This window comes from Gymnogyps californianus, chromosome 2 (assembly GCF_018139145.2).
Source record: "Gymnogyps californianus isolate 813 chromosome 2, ASM1813914v2, whole genome shotgun sequence".
NCBI lineage: Eukaryota > Metazoa > Chordata > Aves > Accipitriformes > Cathartidae > Gymnogyps > Gymnogyps californianus.
This window is the reverse complement of record NC_059472.1, coordinates 75,657,912-75,671,937: the sequence shown is the minus strand read 5'-3', so window position 1 is coordinate 75,671,937 and position 14,026 is coordinate 75,657,912. Positions and strand designations below refer to the sequence as shown.

Sequence of the window (14,026 nt, the reverse complement as noted above, 5' to 3'; positions counted from 1 at the left end):
AGGCAAGAAGGCAGGCTTCCTGGTGGAGGTTAAATAGAGCTCCTGGGCCCACGGGTGTGGAGGAGGCCCCAGGTGAGGCTGTTTGGGGCCATTTGGTCTTATTAGTGCCCCATGGCCCTGACAGGTATCAGCTGGTTGCATGCAGTAAAAGAGGAAATGTTTTGAGCTGTACTGGCTAGAGAGTTTTCCTGGCCTCTTGTTTTTGGTCTCTAGGTGTATGGTTATGGGTAGCCATCTAGCAGCTTTTAGCTGGAAGCTGCGAACAACATGGTGGCACAGGCTGAGGGAAGATGTGTTGAGCCTGCAGATCTGTGAGGTGCTGTGGAGGGATGGCTCCAAGGTAATTACAAATATGTCTTTTTCTAATGTCCTATGTCTTCAGGATAGTGGAAGCTTACCAGGTGTCTGCTTACATTTCTGTTGTTATTAGTGTATATACCTGCCCAACTGATGATACTTCTCTTAATTATTTTATAACAAAAGAATTCCCATGAGACTAGATGATAATAATGATTACAGTCATCCTAATTTATAAAACTGGAACTCTGGGGCTGTGCTTATTTCTCCCCTCTTGTCTCTGAGAGTGAAAAAGAAAACAAGTGCACGAGGAGAAGTGAGGCCTAGCAGGTGGGACTCGGGCCCGACCTGCAGCACTGTTCGCGGCCTGAGCACACTCGGAGCCCTAGGGGTGCTGACAGACCTTCCCTCCCCGCCATCCCTCATCTCACCTGGGGCTGTGCCGCGCCGTCCCTGGAGCCTCTTACTGGGGCGGGGGTGAGCGGCGGTACCCTGAGGGCACCCCCCACCCTTACGGGCTCTGCGCGGCCCGACCCCAACTCCGTCCGGGGCCCAGCGACCGGCTCCCTGCCCAGGGCGGTGCCCGACGCCCGCGGCGGGGGCTGCCCGGCTCCTGGCTGGGGCGGCGGGAGGGGCCCGGCTGCTTGGCCAGGCCAGGCCCGGCCCCGCCCGATCCGGCGGCCGCGCCGGGGCCTCCACGCGTGAGTTAAAAATAATGCTCTGCCTTTGGGTTTTGCTTTTTCCCCCCCCCCGGATTTTTGTAGGGAAATCCTTACAGTTTTTCATAGCAAGTAATTTTACCTCGTACTTGCTTATTTTGAACACTGTATTACTATCATATTACATGGCTGAAAAGTTCTCCTTACTTGGTAGCAGCAAAGATTAAGTAGTTCTATGGAAAAAAAAAAAAAGTACTTTGTTAAAAAACCAAACAATTTTCAGTAGAAAACCCAAAGCTGTTGCCCCAAATGGTGGGGTGCAGGAGTTTTGTTCACACAATGTGAACCTGCCCAACCCACAGTTTTCATAGATAGCATGCTTTCATACGGAGTTGTAGATGAGCTTTCACTAAATTAGGTCCAGAAAGAAATAAATGTTGGTTTTGAAGTATCTCAACTTGCTATATATTGTTAATGAAAAATTGATATTTTTTAAAAATACATACATGCTTTTGTTGCAAGAAGACTGAAGCTCTCCCTGTATGATATGAAATATTGGCTTTAATTCAGTGTTAACCTTCTCATTGTTTTATCCTTAAAGGAAAAAAAGCCAAAACTTGGATTCCTCCTCCAAAACAATTGACCCCATTTTCTCCTTTTCAATGCTCACCTATACCATATAATTGACATTTATACTTATTTGTTTCTGTCCCACTAACCCTTTTGCAGGAGCAGATTTCCACAGAGCAGGGGGGTGGGATGGAAATGCTGTGGCTTTTCTTCTGGATGCCGGCTGAACGGTCTGTGTTGGGCCCATTGCCTTTAGTGACTGCTTCTTGAGGGCCCCTGTTCATCAGCGCAACCTCACTAACACTTGACTGACAGGCTTGCCATTTGTCAGAACAGTGCTTGCCTCCTGCTAATGGGCTCTGAGCATGCTGGTGATCAAGAAGATTTTAAAATAAAAACCTGCATCTGGTGAATTCCAGAAGCAATTTTCACAGCTGGCTGATAGCTTGCTAATTTGCAAGGCAAAAAAAAAGGGGAAAAAACCCAAACCCAAAACACACCACAAAACCACCTAGCTGCAACGCAAGCAAACTGTAGTTTAGGGAATCTGTAATTGGAGATGTACAAAGTATGTGTTTCTCCATGATACTGGTAAAAAGGTAACCTTAAAAATACTCTGGGAAGCAGATGTGGATGTGAAGGATGCAATGAATGCTGTATTGTTGCCACTGTCTTTTGTTCAATCAAATGCTTAACCCTCCTCCCCTCCCCACCAACCATGGAATTACCAAGCAGATTTCTCATTAAACTCAGTGAGTCTTGATAAATTTACTTCTCTGTCAGCTTCAAGTATGCTGAAATATAACCTGAGGAATGATAAGTATTTGGAAATCCAAAAATGGTAATAGGTTACTATTACATGTAAGAAAACAACAACAAATACAGAAAATAAGTTTCTGTAATAAAGAAACTAATTGCCAGTGCAATTTTAATTTTCTCTTACCTCATAGGCTTGGAGGTGTTATTTTTTAAGTATCAGATCATACACTGCATCACCTGTTACAATGCCACCTACATGTCATTTTCAAGGGTGAAGACCTCAGTGCCATCAGGCTGGAGATCCTCATCTGTGGTTGAACTTCTCTTGTTAAGCTTCACTGTTATGCAAGAATGGAGGTAAGATTCAGAGCATGCAAGAGCAGATGTGTATGAATGAATGTCCCGGTGCAGAGGATGCCAAATTGAAAGAGGCTTCTAGAGTACCACTTCCTGCTCCCAGCAGTGTGTTTTCGAACAACTCTTTCACTCAAAGTGCATGCCTCCTTCATGACCTCCTGTGTAGCTATGCTTTTGGGATTGTGTGACAGGCTTCCCACATAGCCCAAAGACTGGAAATTAGTTTGCCTCATCAAAAACCACAGGGAGGCTTTCAGTCTCTAAAGCTAGGTTTTATTTGAATGCAAACTAAGATAAAACCGAAAATGCAGAAACACAGTTCTGCAGGGCAAGACAGTAAAATAAAAAGGGGTTTTAAATAAGCTGCCGTCATACCTCCTGCTTCTATGTCAGAACATTTGCAGGATAGATCCTTTCTCAGACTTGTGACATGTCTGGCAATTTTTTAAAAAAGAATAAACACAACTTGGGTCTCCAGGAAGATCTCTTCTCCATCCCCTCTAACGTATAGCTCTGTGTTTCCTTGCTGCTCAGAAGCTACTTGGTCTCTGCAGGTGCCTGACCTGTTTGTCAAAAGTTGGGTTTTGAGCCCCATCCTTCTCTCACAAAGGCTCCTTGAGTTTTGTATGATCAGTTAAACTTGGAGGTGCAATCTCCTATATTCCTTTAGACTCAAAGCACAACAGTCTGTGTAGAGCAGTTAGATAATCTTCCTCGCTGCCTGGGCACTCTTTTTTTAACAAGGCATAACTTGTGTTTTTGTTTGTTGTTTTTTTTAATGATACGTAGAGAAAACCTGTATGATTTGAAACTGTGACTTAAATGATTCTGGGCAGAAAAAAGAAGGAAAAATCTGAAAAGTCTGTTGGAAACTGGCCTGTTCAGGTTTTGTCTGAACAGGAGTATGCAATCTTCTAGTTTTTCACAAAAAAGTTACAAACTGTCACCACAAAAAGTATTTGTTTGGTCTTGTTGGCTAAGCAGACTGAATAAAAGTGACATTTATCTTTAATGAATAGGAGATGCCCATCAGTATTTGTAGTAGTGAAGAGAAATTCTTCATTTAGAGTTGGTTTTCTCTGGTGTCCTGCATTTTGTGACTTGTTTAGGGCAAACCCTTCTCCTTATTTGTTGTGTAAGTCCATGCTAATGTCATAACTAGCTAGCTGAATAAAACATAAATAAATGCAGTACTATGCCTAGTTGCAAAGGGATAGTGACATTCTGCATTATCGCTGTTAAATACGGAGTAAAACCGAACCAATGTTGTCTGTTACTTATGTACCTTGCAGAGCCTCCAGTAGCAGACAGAGCTTGACCCATACATACAAGCGTCATTTCTGCTATGGCAAGTATGCCATTTGCTCATAGCCATATTTTTAGAACAAAACCTAACTTTGGGACCAGTTTTCACATAGAAGCACAGCTACAGTCACGGGTTGAGATTTCGGATATCCTCAGTATATTCTCTGGAGGTGATTGCTTTAGGTTGTTGTTATTAAGTCTCAGGAGGAGTAATTTCTCCCCACTCCAAAGTGGTGGTGTTCGTGTCTGTCCCTGTCCCCCCACCCCCTCAAGGATGAAGCATGCCTTTCAGTCTATTAAAGATGAAATGCAAAACAAAAGAAAGCATTAGAAAAGAAAAAGGGATCTTTGATAATGTCTTTGGTGTAAATAATATTGCCTTTGACGTCGATTTTGTGAGTCATCGTTTCAGGCAATATCCTGGCTCATCTTTCACGAGTAAATCCTCCTCTACTATTCTTAACAGTGGTTTCCTTTCTCACTGCAAAGTATTTTGGCACCAAAACATTCTGAATTACAACAGCAAAACGTTTACAAAAGCAGTATATCTGAATATTGTTGTTCTATACCTGATCACACATATGAGATACCTGGTGAGTGTATGAGTTAATGCTCCCTGCAATAGTGTTCTCATGCTCCTTTGTTTCACAAGCAGCAATGCTGAGCCGGTAACACTCTGAGCAATGCTATTGGCTTTGTTTTCTGCCATTTAATTTCCTGTAGTTGAGACTATCATCAGGAGATATTGCAAGCAAAATGGTGCCCTGTAAACAGTAAATTGGGAACTGCTGCACTGAGATCTCATGATGTGTTTTGTTGTTTTTTTTCCCAAATCTGTTGTGTTGTGGATGGAAATACCGATATCCACTTTATTAGATGGAATTAGAGGGAAACAAACATTTGAAATACAGTGGTACAGTCTGCTTAGTGCCATAGCAAAATACAGATCTACTAGCCTTTTAAGAAGGTGACTCAATAGTTGTTTTGCATTTATGTTGTCATTTTAAGGAACTTCTGAAATGTTCTAACAGCCAAAAATATGCAAAGCCTAAATGCTTTTTGATTATTTGTATATATTTACAACTTCTCTTGTGCACTCTACTTTGAATCAAACACTGTCATTAGACACCTCCAAGAAATGGCCTGCATGCATGACTGTTGTCTCTGGGTGACAGTTAGAGCCAACAGTAAGGTAAATGTAAGCTGGCTGTCACTCAACAGGTAGCTGTTGTTCAGAAAATCTGTGGAGAGTCTGACCAAACTTCCAAATTTGATAAAGAACGTAAAGATTGATCATTCCTTCACCTTAGTTCAAATGTATTTATTTTTCTTTGTGTGGTAGTCAACACGGAAAACACCCTACTTCAAATTAAGTATGAAACTTAAGTTCTACAAGAAAACCAAATTTCAATTATGCTTCAGAATTATTACAATATGCCCAGTGGATTTTGAATTGAAGGCTGGTCTTAATTTGACTGTAACAACCTTTGTCCAAAAATGCTTAATATTTTTTTTGTAACAAAAAGTGTGGAAAATACATTTTTGAAGCATGAATGCTCAAAGCTGGAAGCGAATTTTTAATTACATGCACACCATAAAAGTTTACAAGTAGGGCTCTGGTGGCTAGTTTCGCAAATCACCTTCCTCTTAAATTGTTCAGAATCTTGACACTTACAGCTTGATCTAAAAATGTTAGGCAAAAGTCAGGTGTATACTTTGATCTGTGTTGGACTAGTTAATATGCAAGTCAGATGATAGTTTCATTATTCCCGTATGAATAAGCTGGGTGACTGAGTAATGCAGCAGGAATTTCAAACCGTGTATTATAAATGCATTTGAATAATTCACAAATGATTGTGTGATAGTCAATTTAATTTGTAATATTTTGGAAAAGTTGATGTTACTTTATTATATCCTTTAGAATCTCCCATAAAGAAGGGCAAGCTAAGATGTGAAAATGTGGTATCAGAAAAGATACCATACTGTGGGACTTGACTTTTGTGCCCCTAATGAATTCGTCTTACTAACATTAGAAGTCAGGGATGATAGCAAGCTGAGAGGCTATGTTGTAAGAAATACTTATATGAGGTTAATGATCTGACTTACTATAGGAAATGTATCAAATGAGAGTGTGATGGCAAGTTGCCGAGTTGAGTTGGAGTTCACCCCATATGCAAGACAAGTTTGGATATACAAGGTTTTAATTTGAGACATTATTTTTCCCACTTCAGCTCATTATGCTTTCAGGATCAAAACAGCAGGAAAACTTTTGAGTCATGAAATAGCAAGCAATGCACACAGACACCTGACATGTTAAAGTCTAGCATTTATGACTCATGGGGAAAGGATGGGGAACCTGTACAGCCCCATCCTTAAGTTTATTTTATATACTAAAATAGGAAAATAGCGTATTTCTTCAAACAGAAGTTCCACTTGCTTCGCTCTTGGCAGTCTGGTGTTTGGAAGGGATGTGTTGTAGCATGCTCCAAGGGACCGAGTGTTGCCTCCTCCCAGCTTGCTGCTATTCTGCAAACACACTGCCTGTCTGCTGGCCCTCACCCAAGTCCTGGGTCTGCTAGCATGACTTTGTGTTGGCTGTGACTGAAAGAAGGATGTAGCAGAGGTAAAGCAGGTACAGAAGAGCAGCCAAATTGGTTAAGAGCTTGGAACAGCTATGTTATGAGGAAAGGACAAGAGTGCTAGGTTTAGAGTGGAGAGGCCTGAGGAGGGAGACATGTGGCTGAGGCTCAAAAACCACGAGGGTGGTGATGAATGCTGAACTGCTGTTGCCCAAATCCCACAGTACTGCAGCCAGGGTCCACTTGAGGAAACTAGCAGATCAGTTCAGGACGGGTAAGAGGAAGTACTGTCCTCATCCAGCAGTGAGCTTTGGGAACTTCATGTGACGGGAGGATAAGGAGGCAGGTTGTATTGGCAGACTGAAAAGAAAAAAAAAAAAGGGGATAGATATTCACATGCAGTAGGTTCCTAAACTGATGAGAGTAAGCAGGGAGGGTACACTTTAACAAGCCTCACTTAAAAAACGATCAAAACCCAAACCTACACTGTGGGTGCTAGGAAAGTGTGGAGGGGATAGACAACAGAGAGTGGGCAGGCTTGCATGCTTTCAGTGAATAGCATCTGCTGTTGCCGCTACTGGAGACCAAATACTGGGTAGGATGGACCATTGGCCTGATCCAGTAGAGCGTTTCTAATGTTCTCTATCTTAAGGCTCCAGATTATTCCAATAAACAGGTGTATGTTAATGAATGCTTGTTCTTTACACAAAGCTTTATTTTTCCTCTCTGTCCAAACCATTCTTTTTTTTAATGCACACAAGAGACTGATCAGTATAAGATTAATACTGCCTTAACTTTCTTAAAGAAGGTTAAATTGTCTGGAAAAGACTTCATATTTGAAATATTTCACAGTAGAGCCATAGAAAGAAAGTGTACTTTCTTGTCTGAATCTGTTCAGACCCTTTGATTTTTTTTTTTTTAAATTTTTTTTTTTCTTTAGTTGTCTCTTCTGGGATACATATCTCATGTTATACCTTTGTACTTTCCCCAGTATCTGAAGTCATCCAAATAACTTATATCATTTAGACACTCGCACGTCTGAATCATCATCTTCTGTATGATTTGGGACTTACTCTTCTGGAATGAAAACTATGGCTTTGACAGATATGTCAAACAGGGAAAGACTAGGTGTTCTTTCTACTGTGGATTCAGGTAGAGCAGTTTCTACACATATCTGGTTAGATGGCCATAGTTGTCAAATGGCTACTCAAAAATGATGCCTTCTCTTGCCTCTTGTGTCTAATTTCAGATATCTCAAGAATATTTCTGTGCACAGAATATTAGAAAGTGATTAACAGCTCAATGTTCTTTCATCACAAGGCTATTATTTTCAATGCTTTGCTTGCACAAAGTACAGGCAGCTGTGTCCTATTCTTCTATGAAGCAGCAATGCAGTGTGTGGTCATTATACCATCCTAATGTGTTAAATTATACCAATATCATAAAGCAATAGCAATTTAAAAAAAATTAAACTGCTCAATTAAAAAAATAAAACCCTTGACAACTCCCCAAACCTCTCAAAGGAAGCAACAGATGTTGAACTGAAACCGGGAGCCTTTTATAATTTGGTCAAACATTCATTTCCCAAATCCTATTTAAAATTTCAGCTTTCTGATCAAAAGAAGAAGAGGGAAGGGAAGCAGACTGCTTCATATCCTAGATCTTACTTTTCTTTTTCTTCCTAAACATTTCTAAGGCTGCAATTGTAGGAGGCTATACTGCACAGGGGTCCAGAGTGACAACTGATTCACATGGACAGTTGTGCTTTCACTGTTCGGTAAGTTCATCCACACTGTCTAAATTATAAGGAGACGGATTCCACTTCTACATGCGTCAACTGGCTACCCCAGGAGGGAAATTCAAGTTTGAATGGGAGAGGATGGCTTACAGTCAAGTCTCAGGTTCTTTCATGTGTCTAGAAGTTCTGACCCCATTCTCCTGCCCTCTCTGCCAGGCCCTTGAGCTTTTATCCTTAGCTTCTGTGCCATCCTGCCTAGAGCTCTTCTCCAAATGGTCTTTAGCCTCTTGAGAAATGACCTGATGAGATAATGTGACTGGTATACCTGAATATGCTCAGAAATTACCTTAAACTTGCACTTTTGTGAGCCAGCTGCACGTGCTGTGTGCCTCCGTGATGGAACACCGTTACTGCATTTTCCTTTCCCGCATGGAACAGGAGGGGATGGAAGACTGCAGGAGGGGCTCATGCTTGTGCCTGTGAAGGTGGTGTAATTTATAGGCGTAGTAATCCTTTAGCTCTGAACAATGAATGCAGTTGCGTTCTTTGGAGCCAAATCCTGCTGAAATGAATGTCCCAGGTACTTGGCTGGCTGAAGCTATTGCACCTACATGAATGAAAATCAGCTTCTGTCACAAGGAACTATCTAAAGAGTTAGGTAGAATCAGTATGATTGGGGACTTCCCAACCTAGTCCTTAGTTCAGCTGGAAACCAGTTCTTTCGCTTTTAATGTAACCAGACAAGAAAGCCAAGCTCTCAGGGAAATAAAAGCTTGGCACAACAGCCAACTGCTGTCAGCTTATCAAGTAATAAGGAAAAAAAAAAGTTAGTAGTACAAGCATGGGGGGTGTGTGTGAGAGAATTTGTATTACTGTTCCCAATGCTGACAACTAAACACTGATTCCCCCCCCCCCCCCCCCCCAATGAGTTACTCCTTAAAAATGTCTGAATGCTCCTTTTTGGCTAAGTTACTAAAGTTATGGTGTAAAATTTACACAAACTTGCGTCAGGTGCAAAATGTATTACTAGTCATCTAATACAAACAAAGGAAAGTTCTTTTGAAGAGGGTTTCGATCAGGCTTTTTAATCATAAAATTTGTCCAAAAAGTTCGCCATCTAAAAAGGTACTAGAAATGACAATATGTAATAATTAGGAATGTTGTTTTTAGGCAAGGCAACTGAATTGCATGGTTTACATTTCTAGCAGTTTTGCTATTTCACTTAAATCCAAGGAAATTGGAGTGAAAGAAAAGCCAGTAGCTAACTGCTACCAGAAGTACTGAAGAGCTGTAGTGTAAAGCAAATAGAAAAGATTCTGGTAACTTCTCTGCAGGTGAGTCAGATCTGCAGAGTACTGTACGAGAAACCTGCAAGAGAAAAAAGATGTTTTTGTATCCACAGCATTAGTGAGTATTGACATATAAATGAAGAATATGTGCTGGAATATTTACTTTAAAATCATTCTTAAGGTATTCTACAATAAGGACTAAAATTTTACCATGAGTCTGAAATAGAAATAAATTTGAAACTCCATGTTTTCATTATTAAGTATTGATAAATGCTAAAAGAGCAAAGAGAAAACTATTTGTGAAAATTAGTTTCCTGAATCAATATTTTGTATCATACATACTAATTCAGTGGAATGAAGCACTTGCTAATTTTTTTTTAGAGGACTTTAAAGGACTGCTTGGAACATCATGAACATGCAATAACTGTTCCCTTGCTTGTCCTATTGAGGAACAGGATTATTGAAGAAAGTAAAGCAAATAAGATTAGAGTCAGTAAGCAGAAGCTAAGTATAACCTAGACCACTTGCAGACTTCCAGGTGACAAAAGTCAAGGCATCATCTTGTCTGTAGTGTGGTATCAGTTCACATTGAGTTGGATGATGCAGTTGGATGTACTTCTATTCCTCCATTCACTAATGTGGTTTCTAATGGAGTCCCTCAGAAAGGACCAATGACACTGACACTGCTTCAGTACTTATTTAAAGGAATTGACTTAACTGTATTCAAATTCAGGCTGCACATTGCTGAAAGAAAAACTTTGTTTATTTTCCAGCATTTTATGTAGGCTGTTCACATCATTTTAATTGCTGTAAGAATATTAGAGTTCTGTTTTATGGCTACTTGGAATGCTGAATTCCCCCTGAATACAAATTACAACAATTATTTACAGGTAGCCTTTAGTACCAACATTTAGCCATATTCCTCTTGTAATTATAATATGTTTGCAGGCTTAGGCCTTCTGGATTGATGCACTCTACCGGAGGACTGTTTCAGTGTAGCTCTTTCCTGTTGATGTACTTTAAATACTAAGATCTTAGATTAGCTGAGGATTATCCCCTTTGAGGATCTACCAAGAAGGAGATTTTCCACTATTGGAAAGAGTTGCTGTTATTTCCCTTCCATAGGAGGATCAACTTACTGACTTCTTCCCCAGTCCTCCTGAGTATCTGTCTGGATTATCTTTCTAAGTGTCAAAACTGACCTAGTAGCCTAGGACAGTTAGTCCTCTTAGTAGCTTTTGCAACTCAGCACCTTACATAGGCAAAGGAACTTTTGTGGCTGGAATGACAGCTCAGGATTGTCATAATCCTTTTTTTTTTTTTGTTAGCAAATATTTCTGAAAATAAATATTTTTTGATCTTTCCAAGGATGAAAAACAGTTTCTTGCCTTATAGCAGCAGTGAAACGCATTCCTTGAAATGAAAGTAGCATAGTGCTTGTACTGCTTTATAGACATCAAGTGACTATTCCCTATGAAGTATCTCCATCAGAGAGTGAGTAAATAAGATGCAAGAGCACAAAAATCTGATCCCACACTGGGCAGGACACTTGTAATATGCAGTGTCTTACAAAAATGTGTACAGTCACTCTGCTATTAGTGCGGTGTTTGGGAGGGAACCCTAAGATTTCTTCACAACACTTCTTTGGCTTGGTTGTAAGTGCTTTTCAGCATACCTACCTGCCACCTGAGTTGATTCATTAATGAATACTGCTCTTCATGGTGTTATTTTGGTTTGCAGGTTCATCATTTTGTGATCTGTGTAAGAACGCAGAATTACATTGCAAACCTTAGATGGACAGAGGAGCTTTGTTTCATCAAATCATATTTAAACCTCATTTTTAAGATATGAAATAAATTTAGTTCATAGATTTACTTTTAAACAGTTTACTAAGGTTATTAGAGGCAGATGAGAGACAGGAATTGGACAGTTTTTCCAAAGACTATATGCTTGGGGGGAAAAAATATTCTTTTGCAGTCATCTTGCCAGTCTGGTGTGCCTTTCAAACTATTGAGGAATACTTTGGAAATCATATGGACATTAGTACCTTTGTCTACATCTCTAAATGTGATGGCTTTTACCTGCCTGTGAACAATTTAATATTGTGACTGTTCTCATAAGGCAAACTTTTCCAGTAGAATTCTGCTTCTGTACTTAAAAGAAAGACAACTGTTGGGTGGTAAGGTGCTTCTGTCTGAGTTTTCCTTGAAGATGGTGATTCTCAGCTGGAGCAAGTGGAAGAAAATTTAATCGCAATCATCATCTGAAAACAGATTGCTAATATGTCTTTCTGTGTGTTTGCAGAGAATTTTCACAGGTTCTTAGGGAAGGACAAGTTAATCTTTAATCCATTTACCTGCATACTGAAGAGCTGTGCATACTTGCAGAGGGGCTGTCACCTCGTAATCCACAGCTATTCATAAGTGTGATTAAGAAATCCTCATTTAGCCCAGGAAACCTGGAGAGAAACCCACAGAGGAATTTCTATAAAAACAGAAGGGTTCTTTCTGAATAAGCCCAACTGCAAGATGCTGACACAAGCCTTTATATATGTAGTTTGGCAGTGGCACATGGAGTATGATGACTGTCACTAATGTAGCAGTGTTCACTAGATAACTACTAGTAATTCACTGTTCCTAGTCAGGAGTGTGAGTGTCAGTAATGTCATTTGGAAAGCCAGACTCAGTAGTGGGCAAAGAGAACAACCATCAGCACCTGAAACTTTATTAGAGGGGTCTGGCAACCAGAGTGGTACTGTCAAGTTTCAAACCAGATTCAGACCACGTTTTGAGCTGCTGCAGCTGTCAGGCTGCCTGTTCTTGTTTGTTATACTACGTTGGTACCTAACTTAGGGCAGGTGGAGTCTGGAGCATGCAGCCTAGGGTGACATGAGATAGCATCAGGATGAACATGTATTTTCTTTTATGGAACTATGAATCTTTTCTTTTCTACTTGACACAGTCACATTGTACACTGTTACAAGTGCTGTGTGATGCCTAGACCCTTTGCTGCATGGGATGGGGACTCTTCTTTCCTTTTCTGGTGGTGATCAGAGGAGAAGGAGTGTGAAATGGATGGAGACTTTTAGGGGATTAAAAGTGAAATGGGAGAGTCAAAATGGTTGGCTTGCCTGGAATAGAAAATAGTCAGAAGGCTGAAAAGAGCTGCTGGTCCTGACAGTCCCAAAGAAAGAGGGATCAGGCTGTAGATACCCTCATCGGCAGGGTTGTTGCCGAGCCTCAGCACTGTGAAATGCATAAAGGTGCCTGTGAACAGAGTGGCAAGCCCTCCCCAGCAGGGTCATAAAATCAGCGAGGACAACTGAAGCATGGCTTCATGCAGTGCCCTCTGAAGCAAAAATAAGAAAAGGTGCCGCATCCAGGATTTATTGGCTTCTCCTTGGGATATATGAGTGTCTGTTTTCAGGACGTGCCAGCACAAAGCGTTCAGAAAGGAAGCAGACTCGTGGGAAGCTCTTAAAAAAACCTCGTCTCTGCTGTCCAGTGTGCAGCTGCATTACCCAGACATATAAAACTCTGACTGGCAGCTGATGGAGGAGATAGTCATAGTAATGCCCAACAAATGGCACAGCTGAAATACTGGTATATGAACAGCATTTCAGTATTTGTCCTTTGTATCTGCAGTGCCCAGGAAAGTGAGGCAGGAACTAGACGGACCAAAAAAATCTCGTGCAGATGAATGGGATACCTGCCAGATGCATGCAGAGGGGTCAGTTAGCTGCCATGAGCAGATAAAAAAGCTTGGTTGCCTGAAGCAGCTCGGTGGATATGGAAGAGGCCAGAAATCTTTGGTTACTTATCAGAGTGGCTTCTGCTGCCATGCCTTGAAATACAGTGCTGTTCTGCAGGCCAGATAACCGTGACTAGTGAGAGACTGTGTCCACTTCTTTCTCCTGTGAGCAGATAAAGGTGAGCGTTGTGTGCATAACAGATCCTTCTTTTTTATTCATTTTCTTCAGGGAAAGAAAAAAAAAAAGCTTTTAGGTTCTTTAGAACCATGGAGTTGTATAATCTTCTGTTCCTTTCTTTGTCAGGATCATTTTATTTAATACTCAGGGCACAAGACTTTTTCATCAAGTATATTGGCATATTGGTCAATGTCTGAAGTCAGGGGGCCTGCTTTTACCTGTACAATGAATAAAACCAGAGGATGGCTCAGCAAAACAGAGATTCGTACTGGACTCTGTATGGGTTTTTTGTTTGAACATGAATACATAGAAGCTTTAAAGTTACATTTGAATTTTTTTTTCATTCCCCTGCAATGTGTATTACTCTTGACACTGAATTAATGAGATACCTGGGTATCCTGGTACAACTGTATATAGGGACTGTTACTTTACATAACAGTAAGGGTTTTTACCAATGACAAGTACAGATTGGGTCCAAAAAAAAAAAATCAAACATAATCCTAGCCACCAAGATGTTTTAAAGTCCATGCTGCTTCAGAAAATAC

At 40.6% G+C, this 14,026-nt stretch overlaps 1 long non-coding RNA gene across 1 annotated transcript in view; it reads left to right on the top strand.

Annotated features, from left to right (window-relative positions):
• Positions 1-220: 220 nt before the first annotated feature.
• Positions 221-14,026, top strand: part of LOC127013518 (uncharacterized) — a 90,853-nt gene continuing 77,047 nt past the window's right edge. The window contains exons 1-2 of the long non-coding RNA XR_007766084.1: positions 221-340; positions 2,556-2,642. This is a non-coding gene — a long non-coding RNA (uncharacterized LOC127013518). The remainder of the gene's footprint in view (positions 341-2,555; positions 2,643-14,026) is intronic.